The sequence below is a fragment of the Petaurus breviceps genome, unplaced genomic scaffold (assembly GCF_028583685.1).
Source record: "Petaurus breviceps papuanus isolate PSGF00001 unplaced genomic scaffold, PetGlider_PUasm1.0 126, whole genome shotgun sequence".
Classification (NCBI taxonomy): Eukaryota; Metazoa; Chordata; class Mammalia; order Diprotodontia; family Petauridae; genus Petaurus; species Petaurus breviceps.
In genome coordinates, this window is record NW_027185655.1 from 76560977 (window position 1) to 76577033 (window position 16057).

Consider the following 16057-nt stretch of genomic DNA (forward strand, 5'->3'; position numbering starts at 1 on the left):
CTCTCTCTCTCTCTCTCTCTCTCTCTCTCTCTCTCTCTCTCTCTCTCACACACACACAATGGTGGGGAGGGGGTAAAGGGTGTGTCGGGGGGAGGAATGCCTCCGATGTCCACAAATACCATCTAGAAAAGAGGGAGGGCCATTCATCTCCCCTCACTCTTCTCCCTTATGGCATAGAGGGAGGCTTTATCTTTGTCCAGGAATTTCAATATCTTAAGAAAAAGGTACACATTTTTAAAAAAAATTTAAAAAGTCAATTCCACAGATGATATCTACAAACCACTTTTTTTGTTCAGCTGGAGATTTAACCTTCTCCTTAAAGGAGGGCTTTTCCTTTTAGTAAACCCTGAACTTTTCAAGACACTTTGGTTAAGTCCAAGTGTTCATTAGGATTGCTATTTTTCACAATTTTAATCTACCATTTGTACTTTGGAAACATATAGGAGTTAGGTTCAGATGTGGCCTCCCACTTAAGTTCTCCCGATTTGAACTGCTGCTGCCACTGATTCTCCTTATTACAAAGTCACTATAACAAGTGGGACCTTCACCATTTCTCCCCAACACCCCCACCCCCAGTTAAGTAAGTGCCAAGAATAAATCTGGCCTTTCTTTTCAAGTTGAACATGTCTGCCATTAATCAAAAGTCATTCTGTTAACATCTAGGGGACAGACCTAAAGTTATATCTGAGATTACCAAGTGAACATGTCTACGGCCTTTTTTCAGTTTTTCTTTTTAGTATTATCTCATTGTGATTCAGTTTCGACACAGAGTATGGGAGAACAGGGGAAACAAAACCTATTGCTTAATGAAAACCTTATTCCTTGCTAATGACAACTCTGTGATATTGGTAAAGAAGCCAGGATTTTAAAGAAGTTACTAGGAAATATGATATACCAGGGATGATTTTGAAAGTCCCACTTTTCAGAAGAAAATGTCTAAAGACAGACTGTTATTGGTCAATTTGAGTAACAAAATCCAAGAAGTGAATTTGGGAATTTAAACAAGAAAGTCAGAAGGGACCTATGAAGCTATTAATTTTAATGGACTATATAAAGTATGAAAGTCTTGACAGATTCTTGAAGACAATTGAAGCCATATCAGAAAGTATTCCAGAAATAGTCATCTAAGAAAGCTCTGTTGTTGGAGCTAATGAAGGAAAGGATATTCAAATGCTAATAAAATATTAAGCCTATAGCTGATATCAGAACCTTGTTTTTATTTTTTTAGTTATCCTAAAGAAGTGATGGGTCACAAAATAATGAATTTTTTCTCCTTATTAAATCTCTTTCTTCATTTGGGAGTAAATGTTCAACTAATAAGAATCAAGTTGGTTTTAAAACTGAAATATCCTGAACTTGCCAGGTTCATCTCCCTTTTGGATGTCATCATCCTCTCTCTCTCTCTCTCTCTCTCTCTCTTACTGTTTCTGTCTCCTCACACATTAGCTAGAGAATTTTTACTAGAATCAGTGAATGGCAGGGTCCAATATTTCTGTTGGAAAGAAAGAAAAGTCTTTTTCCTTTTTCCATCAAATTGTTTTGTTGCTGTCATGTCAGTTAGCCAATCAATGATGTCACCTGAGAGCTAGAACAACTCACTTGAAACAACTCTCTGATGATGTAGGTAGTTCATGTTTTGTTAGTACCATTTTATAGACGAAAGAAATGAAACTTGGAGAGCTTAAGTGCTTTTGCTTGAGGTCATAGAGCTAGAAAGTTGCAGAATCAAAACTTGAACCTAAGACCTCAGACTCCCACTCCACAAGGACATTCTCACTATACAAGTTACCTTCTAAAAAATATGTAGAGATTTCAAGACAGGATTATGGAGTCAGTGAAATTGAAAATAACTTTGCAGACTGGAGAGGAGGCAGCCCTCTGAACACAGTGCCTTCAATATAGGAGCTAACTATTCCTCCAGCTTCTTTGTATCCCCTTAGTAGCATGCCTTGCTTGAACAAGAAAAACTAACATTTATACATAGCATTTTAAGGTTAACAAAGGGTTTTGCATACACTATCTCCTTCAAACGTCAAAACAACTGTGTGTCAGCTATTATTATCCTCATTTTTATAGAGGGAGGTTAAGTCATTTGCCTATAATGAGACCCTCAGGAAGTTTCCAAGGTGGCATTTTTAACTGAGGTCTTCCTGATTCCAAGTCAGGCATCCTAAATTCTGTACTACAATGTCTTGAGTGGAGGTACTGAACTAACTGAATTAACTGCTTGTTAACTTAATTTAAAGAAATCTCTCTAGTCTTAGATGTGGATCCATTGGTAAGTCAGTACCTTATAAGCAAAGGAAATCTTTCTTAGGTGCTGGGTGGAAGAGGGAGTGGTGGTGAACTAAATGCCCTAGAAACTCAGATTTTAAAATTTTGATCTCTCTTCTCCCCTGTCCCACTTCCTCTTCTCTGCTCTTATTTCTGAAGATTGGTAAGTGGGCTTGGTTACTGGGGTCCTAATAGCCGACTATTGCTTTTTTTTTCTTAGAAGGCTCAGAATATTGCTATCATTTGATGCTGTTTTTTTGTTTGTCTTCAAAGCATTTCTTCAGCTTCTCCTGGTTAAAGATGTGCCACTCCTACTCATTATATATAATGCAGCAACTTGCCTGTCCTTAAACTTTATTTGTGCATATAGAACTTGTGAGTACAGTGTTACTACAATCAGGGATAAGGGAATCAGCCTTCATGGGAGAGGAAGTAGCAGCTGTCACCAATCATTTAAAGGAAAGCACTAACTTCTTTTCCATGATTAATTTGCCTTTGGGTAATATATAAAAGCATTAAGGGGCTGTGTGTTTGAGCTGATCTTCAAGTTAGCCTGCTAACACTGATGTAATAAAGCCATATGTGTTGGGAGGAGAGAGAGCTAGGCAAGACTTGGTGGCAGAGCAGTGTGATTGTGGATGTCTGGTGCTTCTAAATGCCTGTGTTGAGTGGGGTAAAGTCTTTGGCATTATCCTTTGCTGAAAGTTGCCTGGGGTCTTGGGGCTGTTGTTATTTCAGTTATGTTTGACTCTTTGTGACCCCATTTAGGGTTTTCTTGGCAGAGATATTGGAATGGTTTGCCTTCTCCAGCTCATTTTACTGACTTAGAAACTGAGGCAAACAGGGTTAAGTGACTTGTAAACTAGCAAGTAAGAATAGCTAATAAGTATCTGAAGTAAGATTTGAACTCAGGAAGATGATTTTTCCTGACTTCAGACCCAGCACTCTATTCACTGAACCACCTAGTTGACCCTACTAAAATGTTTAGGTGATGATGACCATGTCACAGGGTTGGCAATAATTACAGTTTTGACACTACTTTTCCTAAATTCTTTGGAATCAGAAGTCAAGGGACTTTACATAAAAGGTCTGAATCGATTTGAACCTGGGCAATTCAGAGTCCATAGGAGAGGGTAGGGATCATCTGAGAAATATTGCCTTAAAAAACTATGTTGGCAACCATTTCTATGCTAATGAATTGGCTACATTTCAAGATTTCACTCTTAGTGATCCTGTCTCATCACTAACTTTGTATTTCATGCTTAACTGCATGAAGACTTCTGAGTCCGATAGCTATAAATAACAATTAGAAGATGAAATTCTTGAATAGTTTGATGAATCCAATAATTGCTTTTATTTGACCATTTGATTCTTCCTCTAAAATGTCAGTAGGTTTACCTTTTTGCTACATTTATTTTGAGTTACTTTCTACACATGAAAATTGGCTCTATGATAGCTTATTTCAATAGCAGTGACATTCTGAAAATATGGAATCTCAGAAATGAAAGGAATACTAGAAGATGTATTCTTCAAGGTTTATACAAACACCTTTCACAAGTAGTCATCCTGTCCTTGTCTTAACATTCCAATGACAGGGGTGGTTTGCTTTCTCCAATTGTGAGTCAGTTCCTTGCTGATCCTCTAACTACAGGGCCCTTATATAATACTCTTTTCCCCAATTCTTTTTTCCCCGTAAAATCCCTTTTTCCTCTCTAGAAGGCCAGGCCCAAAATTTTCTAGGAATTTGACTGGTATTGTCTAGAAAATTCTCTTCTCTTTCTCCTCATTCATTATATAAGAGACTGAAGTGCAGAAATTTTTGACACTTCTCTGGAAGGTCAAGCTTCAGAAACTCCTACCTTGGCAAACTGGTTTTCCTCATCATGGCTGCCATCTCTCCACTGGGAAGTTATGCTACTATTTCTCAGCAACTTCAATCTGACCTATTCAAACAAGCCATTCAAGTAGATGAAGGAAAGGACACAGACTAGGTATAATCAGTATTTTCTATAGAATTTTAACTCATATAAAACAATTGCCACAACAAGGAAGCCAAACTTGATCTTATTGGTAAGAGGAAGGGGCAACACCAGTTTAAAATATAAACTCATTTGCTAAATCTTATGGAGGGAATGGTGAAAGATCATGAGCTACTTTGTTCACTAATAAACAGTGAAGAGCTGTAGAGGGAAAAACAAATCTATAGAAAGTTTGGTTTGAGACCTGGTTGAGTCAGATACTCCTAATAGTACCTGAAACTGAAATTGCAAAGAGAACTAAAATATGAAAAATGGAACAGATATGCCAGTATTTCTGTAGCAAACTGCTTTTTATTACTTATAACAGTTGAACAATACCTTTTGTAGCTTAATGCTTTACAAATGGTTTTATCATTAGAAAAAATAAGTGATTGAGCACTCAGTACAATGCCTTGCACATTCTAGACCCTTACTAAATGTTTGTTGAATTGAAAAGTATATCTTTACCTACTCTATTATCGCTACAAAATCTTTATAAGAATGATCAATATCTGCATTTTAAGTATTATTGATCAAAACATCAGAAGGGAACAGTGTTTAACAGATTGATATAAAGATGTGTTCTTCTGTAGAAAACAATCAATCAACTAACATTTATTAAGCATTTACCACACACAAAACATTGTGCCAAGTGCTAAAGATGTAAAGACAAAATATTAAATAGTCCCTATTCTCAAGGAGCTAGTTTCCTTTCAGGAAAAACAATACATGTCTAGATTTCCATCTCTAATCTCAACCTCTATCACCCAGGGGCAGGTAGGTGGCTTAGTGGAGAGAATGCTTGACTTAGAGTCAGGAAGACCTAAATTAAAATCTGGTTTTAGATACTTACTAGCTGTGTGACCCTGGGAAAGTCACTTAATCCTGTTTTGTCGAAGTTTTTTTTCATCTGTAAAATGAGCTGGAGAAGGAAATGGAAAACCACTCAAGTATCTTTACCAAGAAGACCCCAAATAAGATCAAGAAGAGTCAGACAGGACTGAAACACACACACATATGTGTATGTGTGTGTGTGTGTGTTTGTAGTTGTTTGTAGATACCATTGTACTGACTGCCTCAAGTCCTAGAAGACTATAGGACTTCCATATAAAAAAGCTCTGTAGCCATTCAAAAGCTTTCAATCTAACAATCAATCCATAAGAGAAAAAAACCAAGCAAAGGAAAAATGCTTATTGTCTATCCCAATTATGATAGGTAGCTGAATGAAAAACTTTGAGTTACTCTGTCAATAGATGTCTGAGATTGGTAATACAGTTGGACAATGAGCTGAACTTGGAACTGAATAGGAGAAAGAGGCAGATTGCATTGGAGGAAATGTGAGACATTTTCAGCTATCCAAAGAAACTACCAGAAACAAACTCCCCTATTTTAAGCAACATAGTTTTCTGAAGAAGTCAAATTTTGGCTGAGTCAAAGTTCCAGAATGTTACCAAAGAACTGCACAAAAGTGGTATAAAAGATATTCAAGTAACATATAAAAGGGGAAAGCAAAAGAGGAACGAGGAAAAGGAATAAGCATTTACACAGCACCTACTATGTCTCAAGTACTTTTATAAATATTATCTCATTTGATCCTCCCAACAACCCTACAAGGTTGGTTCTATTATTCCAACTTTACAATTAAGGAAACTGAGGTTTAAAAGGTTAAATGACTTGCCCAGGTAGTAAGCGTCTGAGGCTATACATGAATTTAGGTCTTCCTGATTCCAGGCTCAGGGCTCTATCTACTGTGCCACCAACTAAAAGGAAAAGTATATGGTGCAGTTATATAGCAAGAGTGGTTGATATCAGATGACTGTCTTGAGAACTGTATGGAATATTGAAAGACCCAGGGGAATGTCTCCATCATATTGTATGGATCTTTTATGGTAGGATGAGGATTACATTTACACAAGATAGGAACAGAGGGGTGGAATCGAGAGGTGGTCATAGTATCAGGAAGACCTAGGTTCAAGTCTCTCTTTTAACAAAGTCTGACTATGTGACCCTGGGCAAGTCACTCAGTACCTCAAACAACTTTTGATGATAATAAATTCCAGAATAGTTGCCAAGTGTAAGATTAAAGGGAGTTTCTTATACTGGGAGAACAAAAACAAGAGTCCTTGGCCTCAAGGAATCTGCATTCTTGTAAGGGGGAACAATGTGTACCTTGGTAGGTAAAAACAAAATAATTGAAGGTATGTCTTGCAATGGTGGAAGACTAGAGCTTAAAGATGAATAAGGGTATTTTTGATGACAGTGAGAAGTTTCTTGGCACAAGAAATAGAGTTCTGGGCCTTGGAATTAAGAAGACTTTGGTTCAAATCTTGCTTCTGACTCAAGTTGTGTGACTGTTTGAGTCACTTATCCTTTTTAATCCTTGTCAGTCATCCTTTGAGGGGATTGGGCAAGATGGTCTCTGAGCTCCTTTCCATCTCTAGATGGAAACAGAATGCTCACTAACTTAGACTGTGTCCTTATTTTGGTGGTCCTTCATAACAAGTCAGGGCAAGAATGAATCAGTCATCTATTTAGACATTAGGTATCCATGATAAGATTTCAAGTATGTGTTAGAAGGTAAGGGTAGTTAGGTGGTGCACCAGAAAAAATTTTAGTTGTATTCAAAGGCCCATTCACAATGACTTAATAGAATTAACCCCAATTTCATAAATTTTGGTTAATACTTTGAGATTTGGCAAGTATATTTATCCTTGTTTTGTTCCTTACCTGTTACTGACAGTCATTTAGCACAGCTATCTCTGTGGCTGCATCCATTAAAGAATCTTTTATGATCTCAAAATATGCCTGCAAAAATTTGCCAGGGTCATATAGAGAGGATGCTATACATAACATTCATATAGAAGAGGAATTCCATAGAGATGGAAAGGATTTTTAAATGTCCCTATTTGTACATGACATGTTGTTGATTGCACCAAATCTTAGAACTCTCTAGATCTTTCTTGGTCACTCTACAGTCACTCAACAGTCTCAGAACTCTACAGTCACTCAACAAAGCTTTACCTAGTAAGATGTAAAATGTCTTTTGCCTAGACCATGGTTAGATGGGTAACTCATTGAATCAAATCATTAATATCTACACTTTGGAGACATATGGCAGAGGTACAGTGAATTGGGTCTAGAACTGATGTGGAAGAGGGTCACAGATCTAGAACTAGAAGCACTCTGTCACCCATCTAGGCTAATCCCCTTTATTTCATAGATGAAGATACTAAGAGGCAGAAAGACTTACCAAGGGTCACACAGATTATATCAGAGGTAGTATTTGAATTGATTCCCTCTGATTCTAAAGTTAGATTCTAGTGTTCTTTACCCATTCCAAGGATAGTTTCTTCTTTTAGCTGTGGAGAGCAGGCTAGAATGTATTTGGGATAACATGCAATGTTTTCAAAGATACAAAGGTGTTCCTTAACACAAAAACATCTTTTAAGACCCAGCATTCTTCCAATGATGTAACATGGCTATGATCCATGGAATACCATATTTCACTGCAGAATCATAGTGCTCCATTTTGTTCTTCAGTCCAAAAATTGTTTTACAACCTTTCATTGCATAATTGTGAGATGGCATTCTGTTGGTCATACAGCTTAAAAGGTAAACAGAGCAGTAACATATTCACTAGTACCATATGGATACATATTTATGTCCTGCACATTGTGAGTCAGGAACCTAGAATTCTCAGTGCAGGCGCATTGTCAGTATTCAGTTTTAACATATATTCGTGAGTATTCCATGCATCCTAATCTTGTGCCAAAGACAGTTTAGTAATAAATTATTTTCAAGTAGTATTGGCACAGTTTTTAAGTTTTGCATAGTGGTTGCACCCCACTTTTTTGCAAAATTTTTTGCTATAAAATCTGCAATGATTATGCAGTGAAATTTCTGGAGAATCAGAATGCAGCTGAGGCAAAGGTCAATAGCAAATTGCTTGATAGGGTTGAGTAGTGGTTATTACCAATAATGACTTATGCAGGAAAAGTGGCTTTATTAAAGCTATATATAACCAGAGAAAGAGGTAGCCAGGTCAAGTTGGGAGAGCAAGACATACAAAACAGGTAGATAGCTTGAATACTTAGCTAGAATCCTTATAATGTTAAAGACACCAAGGAAGGCCTTTCTGAGAATTAGGTAGATGACGTATGGACAGTTTATGGAAGGAAATGAACAAAAAGTTCCCAAGATGAGATGTAAATGGTATGCAATTTGTACATGATCCATACATTGAGACCCATTGAAGTGTCTTCAGACTAAATATAAAAATCTATGGAAACAATTTCTTGATAACTCTATACCACTTTACTTATGCACCATTATCGGGCAACTAGCTGACTTAGTGGATAGAGCACAGGACCTGAATTCAGGAAGATCTTAGTTCAAATCTGTCCTCAAACACTTAGTGGGTAGCCCTAGATAAGTCATTAAAGTGCTCTTGATCTTCTCATTCATAAAATGGGGATAATAATAGCCTATCTCTCAGAGTTGTTGTGAAGATATAAATACTACCTATTATTATGACTAGTTACCAAGAGTTGTCTTGGAAGACAAGAATTTACCAAAAATGTTTAGCAGACTTTGGATGACAATTTGACATATACAAAATTAATTAAAAAAACAAACAAGAAATTAAGGGAATTTGTAAAAACAAACTCTTCTCCCTTGCTTTACTTTTCTCTCTCCTCTCTCTGTAATCCCATTTCCAATCACTGGCCTGTATACCTTTATCTTTTTTCTCAGATTCCTATGTCTAACACCTAGTATACTGCTGTATAGCTAGTTAAGGGGCAACCTGTTTCAATGGGGTGAATACTCAAGTCAAATGAATTGGATCCAAGTTCTGGTTCTAACACTTAAAAGCTGTGTGACCATGCACGCTGAATCTCAGTTTTTTCATCTAAAAAATGGTACATTAACACTGGTTATCTTACAGGATCATTTTGAGGAAAGCATATAAGCAGGGACATTAAGACAGGGACTTGACCTGTGACTTTATTGGTGTTGAAAACTATCAGGTAAAGAAATTCTCTCTACAAATGATGGTAATACTTTTTCTACAACATAGTCTTAGATAGTTGCCTAATGCATTGAGAGGTTAAGAAACTTGTCCACGGTTACATAGTCAGAACATGCCAGAGATAGGATTTGATGCCAGGCCAGCTCTTTATCAACTATTCAACACTGTTCCTTCTTTTTTTTTTTAAACAAGTTTTGGCCTGGTTTATTAAAGTATACTTTCGTACATTTTACTTTTCACTGGTCTGTTCTGGCATGATTCTAATGATATCAGAATCACCTGGATCAATGACAGCCAGTGTACATACTCTGTAGTACTTCCCATATGTTATAACCAATTCAATGTTATTGCCTCTGTACTGATGTACATCAGTTCTAGCCAACATAGTGTTAACATTCGAACTCTGATTTCCTTAAGGCTGGGCAGTTGTTAGCTAAGATGACCAAATTGGCTTTGCCTTTACTGATCACTTTTAGGGTTTGTAGCATAGCACGTATTTTCTGCTTTTCATGACCAGTTGGAGCCTCAAGTTGATGGACTCCAGTGACTTTTTTGTCTTCTGTGTGCCACCATCTCACCATTTTCCTGCCTGTGGTGTGGGAGGACCCTCAGCCAGAGACCTGCCACCAAGATGGCAAGAAGTGAGAAAAGTCAACATAACTTTTTAAGTTACTATTAATAAATGATAAAAAATGAATATGCCAGAGAAGATGGAAAAATCAATCTAAAGTGTCTTACATTATTTCATCTGTGGTTTAGGAATGACTCAAATCTGTTTGGAATGTAATTTATGATTATAACCCATTCAAGTCAATTATAATCCATTCAACATTTATGGAATACATACTATGTACAGGGTGAGAGCAGCATGATGTAATAGAGAGCTGACTTTAAAGCCAGGCAGTTCTAGTCCTGTCCATGACACAGGTAAATGATTGTCCATAACTGGGCAAGTAATTTGACTTTTCAATACTATAAGCAACTAAGACTATAGATTATAGAGCAGTTGCTCATCTCCATTGGTGGAGGAAGTTCTCTATACTTAATGAAATTACAAGTGCAGGCCAAAAAAATATACAAAGTGTTACAGGGGATATCAAGATGAATAACAATGGTATCTTTCCTCAGGTAGTTGAGAACCTAGTAAAGAAGAAAAGACAAGAGCACTCAAGGAGAATGAAAAAAGGAAAATGGTCTGTATCAGAAGGTACATAGTACTGTAAGGATGAGAGGAGGAAAAGGTTTCATTCAATTCCCCAGGTATTTATTAAGCAGCTAGGTGCTATGTTATGCATCATGGATGTAAAGATAGATAAGACAGATAGACTTTGTTCTCAAGGAGATTATAATTGAATGGGAGGTAAGGTCTGCACACAAAAGTTATGATATAAGGAAGAGTGAGAAGTACAAAAGAGAGGACCAGACCAAGTGCCATAAGAAATGTGAGGAGTGAGAGAGAATTGCCAGCTGATGGGGATTAGAGGATGCTTCATGGAAGAGTGAACATTTGAGCTGGGTCTTCAAGCTGGCCCACAACTATTTTTTCCCCCTTAAGTCTCCATTGATGTTTTGTTCTCTTCCGTGCATCATTTAAATAGCTATATCAATTTGCTCCCTAGGTTTCAGTTTTTGAGAATACAATTTTGGCAAAAGATCTTAAGATGAGAAATCTTTTCATCATACCATAACTTTGAAATATTGCTATCCCTCATCCTACTCCCCCCCTCCAATCTTCCTGCGAAGGAAAGAGTCAGACTTTACCTTTTTCTTTTTTCAATAAAGACTCTGAGGTGTGTTTGTTAAAACACTGGACAGTTGACCTAAAGAGGTAGTCCATGTCTTTGGGGAGAGAAAGGTAAGAAGAAACTCTTTAAAAATAAGAGAAATACTCAACTTTATGATGATGGCTTAAGTCTGGTTCTGTTGGAAGACTGAAAAGGAATTTCATAATTATTAATGCCCCTGTAAGATCCTAAACCAGGGGTGGGGAACCTGCGGCTTTGAGGCTACATGTGAACTCTCTAGATCCTCAAGTGTGGATCTTTGACAGTCAAAGGGCCCCACTTGAGGACCGAGAGGGCCATATATGGCCTCGAGGCTGCAGGTTCCCCATCCCTAAACAATCTTGTATAGAAGAAAGGACTTTGAGTGAAAACACTTGGGTTCCAGTTCTGCTTTCTCTACTTACTACATGTATGACCTTGGCAAGTCATTTCCCATCTGTGGGCCTAAATTTTTCCATTTGTAAAATGTGAGGATAGGACTAGGTCACCTCAAAGATTCCTTTCAGCTCCCAAAGTCTAGGCATAATAGGATGTTGAGATGATTCATTTAATTATTAAATTAATTAATTGTTATGTATAATTATAAATAACATAATTATTATAGGCATAATTATATAATATATAATACAATATAATCATCATTATTCTAATTATCCATTAATTATTAAATTAATTTAATAATTTGTTATTAAATTAATTAATTAAAATTTTGTCTATATTAGAAATGTACTGTGACTATATAACTGCTATACAAATTTAAGGACATAAAATTACCATGCAATTAGTCTGTTATATAATAGAGCAACTTAGGAAAGACTCAATTTGAAATTTTTAAAAAAATGTACCCTTGGGAAGGTTAGAAATAGGAACATTCTAGCAATCCGAAATGTTCTCATGTTAAAATAATTGTAAGATATCTTATAGGATCCTCTCCCCCTTCCCTTTCCTCTCTACCCCACCCTCCCAATCAAGGAAAAATGGGAAAGAGGTAAGAATCCCTTTGAGGTTCCTAGCATGGAACCTTTCTTTTCCAATAAGTTCAGGTTAACATTTACATTTAGCCAGATCCCCAGCTTGTCCTTAGACTGAACCATGCTAATGAAGCATTGTCTGAGAAAGTCTGGAATTCAGAAAATCCTTTGCCTGCTCTTAAAATCAACAAGTGATAGACATGTACTTATATTGTGGTCATGTAAAGAAAAGCCCCCTTCAAGGTTTGGGGTATTTATGGTACTGCAGGGTACTGAAGGAATGCAGATTCTGGAAGGGAAAATAAGTGGAGGAATAGGGGGAAGAGAGAAAAAGAGAGTGTGTGTTCTCCTAGAGAGAAGAGGGAGGGGCAGAGAGTTGTTTATTCAAAATCAGGCTCCCCCTCCAGTCTCCAAGACTGGAGAACAACTGGAAGGGTTGTGTTATTTTCCTTGCTAGCAGCCCCATCTGTGTACAATGAAAGCTTGGCTTCTTTTCTTTGGCCTACATGAGAACCTGAGGGTGCCCATATAAGTCAAACAGCTGAAGTATGTGCTCATGGATTTGAATAATCACCAGTGTTAGCCTGTGCTGAAGTTTTATGGTTGATTTTGCAGCTCCTCATTGCAACAAAATTTCATGAGGTTGAAAGTTTCTGAGATACAAAGGTGAGTCAGATGGGATTTCACAGAGTGTCTCCTCTTGGGTCTCATCCAGTGATGAACTCTGGAGGTGAGCCTTGCCAGGATGTCGGAAAGCAGCAAATAACCACCTTTCATCATTAGCCATCAGTTCCTTTGAGTGGCCCCCCGAGACTCAGAAGGGGTACAATCATCAACTTTGACATCAAAGTCATGGACAAAGGAGAACAGAGAAAGAATATAATTTGTTTCCAGAGAAATGATTGTCACAGCACCAGTCATAGAAGAAATAGACTTGTATTTTGTTGTTGTTCATTTGCTTTTCAGTCTTGTCCAACTCTTTGTGACCCTATTTGGACTTTTCCTGGGAGAGATACCAGAGTGGTTTGCCATTTCCTTCTCCAGCTTATTTGACAGATGAGGAAACTCAAGCAAGCAGGGTTAAGTTACTTGTCCAGGGTCACTCAACTAGTAAGTGTTTGAGGCTGGATTTGAATTCAGATCTTCCTGACTCCAGGCCCAATGCTCTATCCAGTGTACCACCTAGCTATCCTGTGCATAGTGTGAGAGTTCTATTGGCTTCATCTGAGCTTTTCAGCCTTTGGATAGCATCAGGGACAAAACATGCCACCTTTCACCTCTGCCTAGCCACAAAACTGAGTCTCTCTCATTAAGATAAAATACCAGTAACAATGAAATATATATTTATCCAGAAGCCTGACTCTGTGATTATTACATCATCTCCTAGTTTGTAAGATATCGTTGTATATATATATATGTCTATGGATATTATCTCCTAATTAAGCTTGTACTGAGGAGATCCCAACTACATCTGACTTGTTCTACACCTAGAACATCTAGGTTCTTATTACACTAACTAGAGTATTTAATGAGGAGGATATTAGGCCCGACAGAGGCCCTAGTTGACTCTTTGCTCTTGGTAGAGTTAAGATGAAATGTGGTTGCCTCCAGTGGCTACCAGTTAAGCATCTGAATTTCATCCCAGACATCTTCCTAGAGATGACTAGACCTTGGTTAATATTTACCATTTCTTCTAATTTGGCAAGTTCTCAGGAACAAAGGACACCCAGATTTGGCCTGATGAAAGGTTGAAAAAAATAAAAAATAAATTCTTTTGTGTATTACAATATAGCTCCCTTGATCTGTTATTAGGAGGGTGCATATGCACTTTCAGAAGATTTTACAGTAATGAGGATCTTAATAACTGTTAGTGATAGGATACTTCATACACAGCATTTCACCAGCCCATGAGGTAGGTGTTACAGATATTATTACATGTGTTTTACCAAAGAAGAAACTGAGACCCAGAGAGGCTAAATGAGTTTGTGATGCAGCTGAAAGAACTTTGGATTTGAAATCAGAGGTCTGAATCCCAGTTTTGCTACTTACTACCTAAGTGACCTTAGTCAAGTCACAACCTCTCTGGGGTTGTTTCCTCATCTGTAAAATGAGGGGGCTATACTCCTTGGACTCTGTGATCCCTTTCACCTATAGATTTATGATCCTATAACCTTCCCAGGGACACACAACTAAACTAGTACATATTGTTGAGATCTTTTAATTGTATCTGATTCTTTGTGACCCCATTTGGGGTTTTCTTGGCAAATTCTTCTCCAGCTCATTTGATTTAGTTTCCTTATCTGTAAAACAAAGTTAAATGACTTGCCCAGGGTTACACAGCTAGTAAATGTCTGAGGTCACATTTGAACTCAGGTCCTCCTGATTCCAGTTCTGGCACTCTATCTATTGTACAACGTGACTGCCCCCATTGTAAGAAGTGCTACCAGATAATCAAATTGTGATTTAAGTTGAATTTTGTTTAAGTTAATAGGATCACAGTTAGTAGAGTTGTAATAATTTATATTTAACAGGTTGTAGAGGATAACCGTGCTTAAGTTTTGGTTAAAGTGGCTTCTAAGGACCTTTCTAGCTCTAAATTTATATTCCTATAACCCCTAAAGATTTCCTCTTTCCCCACCCCTATTTTATCTGTTTGGTTTGCCTTATTTGGAATTGGAATTCCCCCATTCTAAATATGGGATAGATACATATTGATTCAGTTCACAAACAGTCTACTTTATATAAATAACCAGTTTAGAGGAATTTGCTTATGGAGATTAGGGCTGATTGTCTATTTAGGAGGAGCAGATAATTTTTGTGTGATCTCCTTTCCCTGGTTACTTTCTTTGGGTATTCTTATCAAATGACCTAGAACAGAGATTCTCAAACTTTTTTGTCTCAGGACCCCTTTACACTCTTAAAATTATTAAGAACTCTCCAAAGAACTTTTGTTTATGTGGGTTATATCTATCAATATTTACTATGTGACAAATCAAAACATCTTATTGTTATGAAAATAGTTTTGACATCTTGCCCCCTGAAACTGTCTCATTTTGAGAACCACTTTCCTAGAGAGAGTAGCGAAGGGGCCCAGTCCAACTCAAAGCAAAGAAGGAGAAGAATTTGTAGATCTCCTGGGTCTCAGGGTGAATATCCCAGGAGAATGATCCCAAGACTCTAATCTACAAACAGGCACCAGTACATAGTGTGCTGCCTAAGAACAAAAGGAACAATGAATTTGCTGCTCATCATGCAAGCTCAACTTCTGAGAACTTTACCCAGAAGTGAACGTTTGGATAATTTCAGTGAATTGCAAGTGAGTGTCTTAAGTTATCTAAAGTTACAATTTCTCTGCTTACCCTTCCCCCTTTCCCTCCTTACTCTCCTTCCCCTTTATGCCCCTGTAGCCTGCAGTAAGGTAAGAGCAAAACATTTCAGAGTCCCACATGCAGCTTGTGGAAATGTCTTCCATCATAACTTAAAACAAAACCAGTTAGACTTGTAAAAAGTTAGAGGGAGGGGAAGACAAAATGAAGGCAGACCATCTTTGAATACAGACTCTTCTCTCACATCATAAAAGTCAACATCTTGAAATAAAACCAAGTTTCAACTCAAAGCCAAGATGAGTGTGTGGGCAAAGAAGAGTCATCAAACAAAAATATGACAGCAATGATTTTAAGAAAAATGGAATGGAGGGGAGAGGAGCTGTTTCATACAAAACCCCCCTTTAACACTACCCCCCCTTACTCACCACTTTATAATAATCCCAAGTAATCTTCAAATTCTCTTCATCTATAATTTGATGCCAAAGACCTTTTAAATTTGACTGGGGTATTCTCCTGACTTACTATTAAGAAAATGATCACTGGAAACCAAAAATGATATGGGCTGATTTTCTTCCCCCAGAGCAAGTCACAGAAAGCATTCTTATCATTTGGCATTTGCTGACAATGTACGTAAAACAGTGACCACAAAAGGAAA

General features: G+C 37.4%; 1 protein-coding gene across 5 annotated transcripts in view; it reads right to left on the reverse strand.

The window, feature by feature from the left end:
- Window positions 1-16057, reverse strand: part of PALLD (palladin, cytoskeletal associated protein) — a 543092-nt gene that overhangs the window by 392331 nt on the left and 134704 nt on the right. The window lies entirely within an intron of this gene.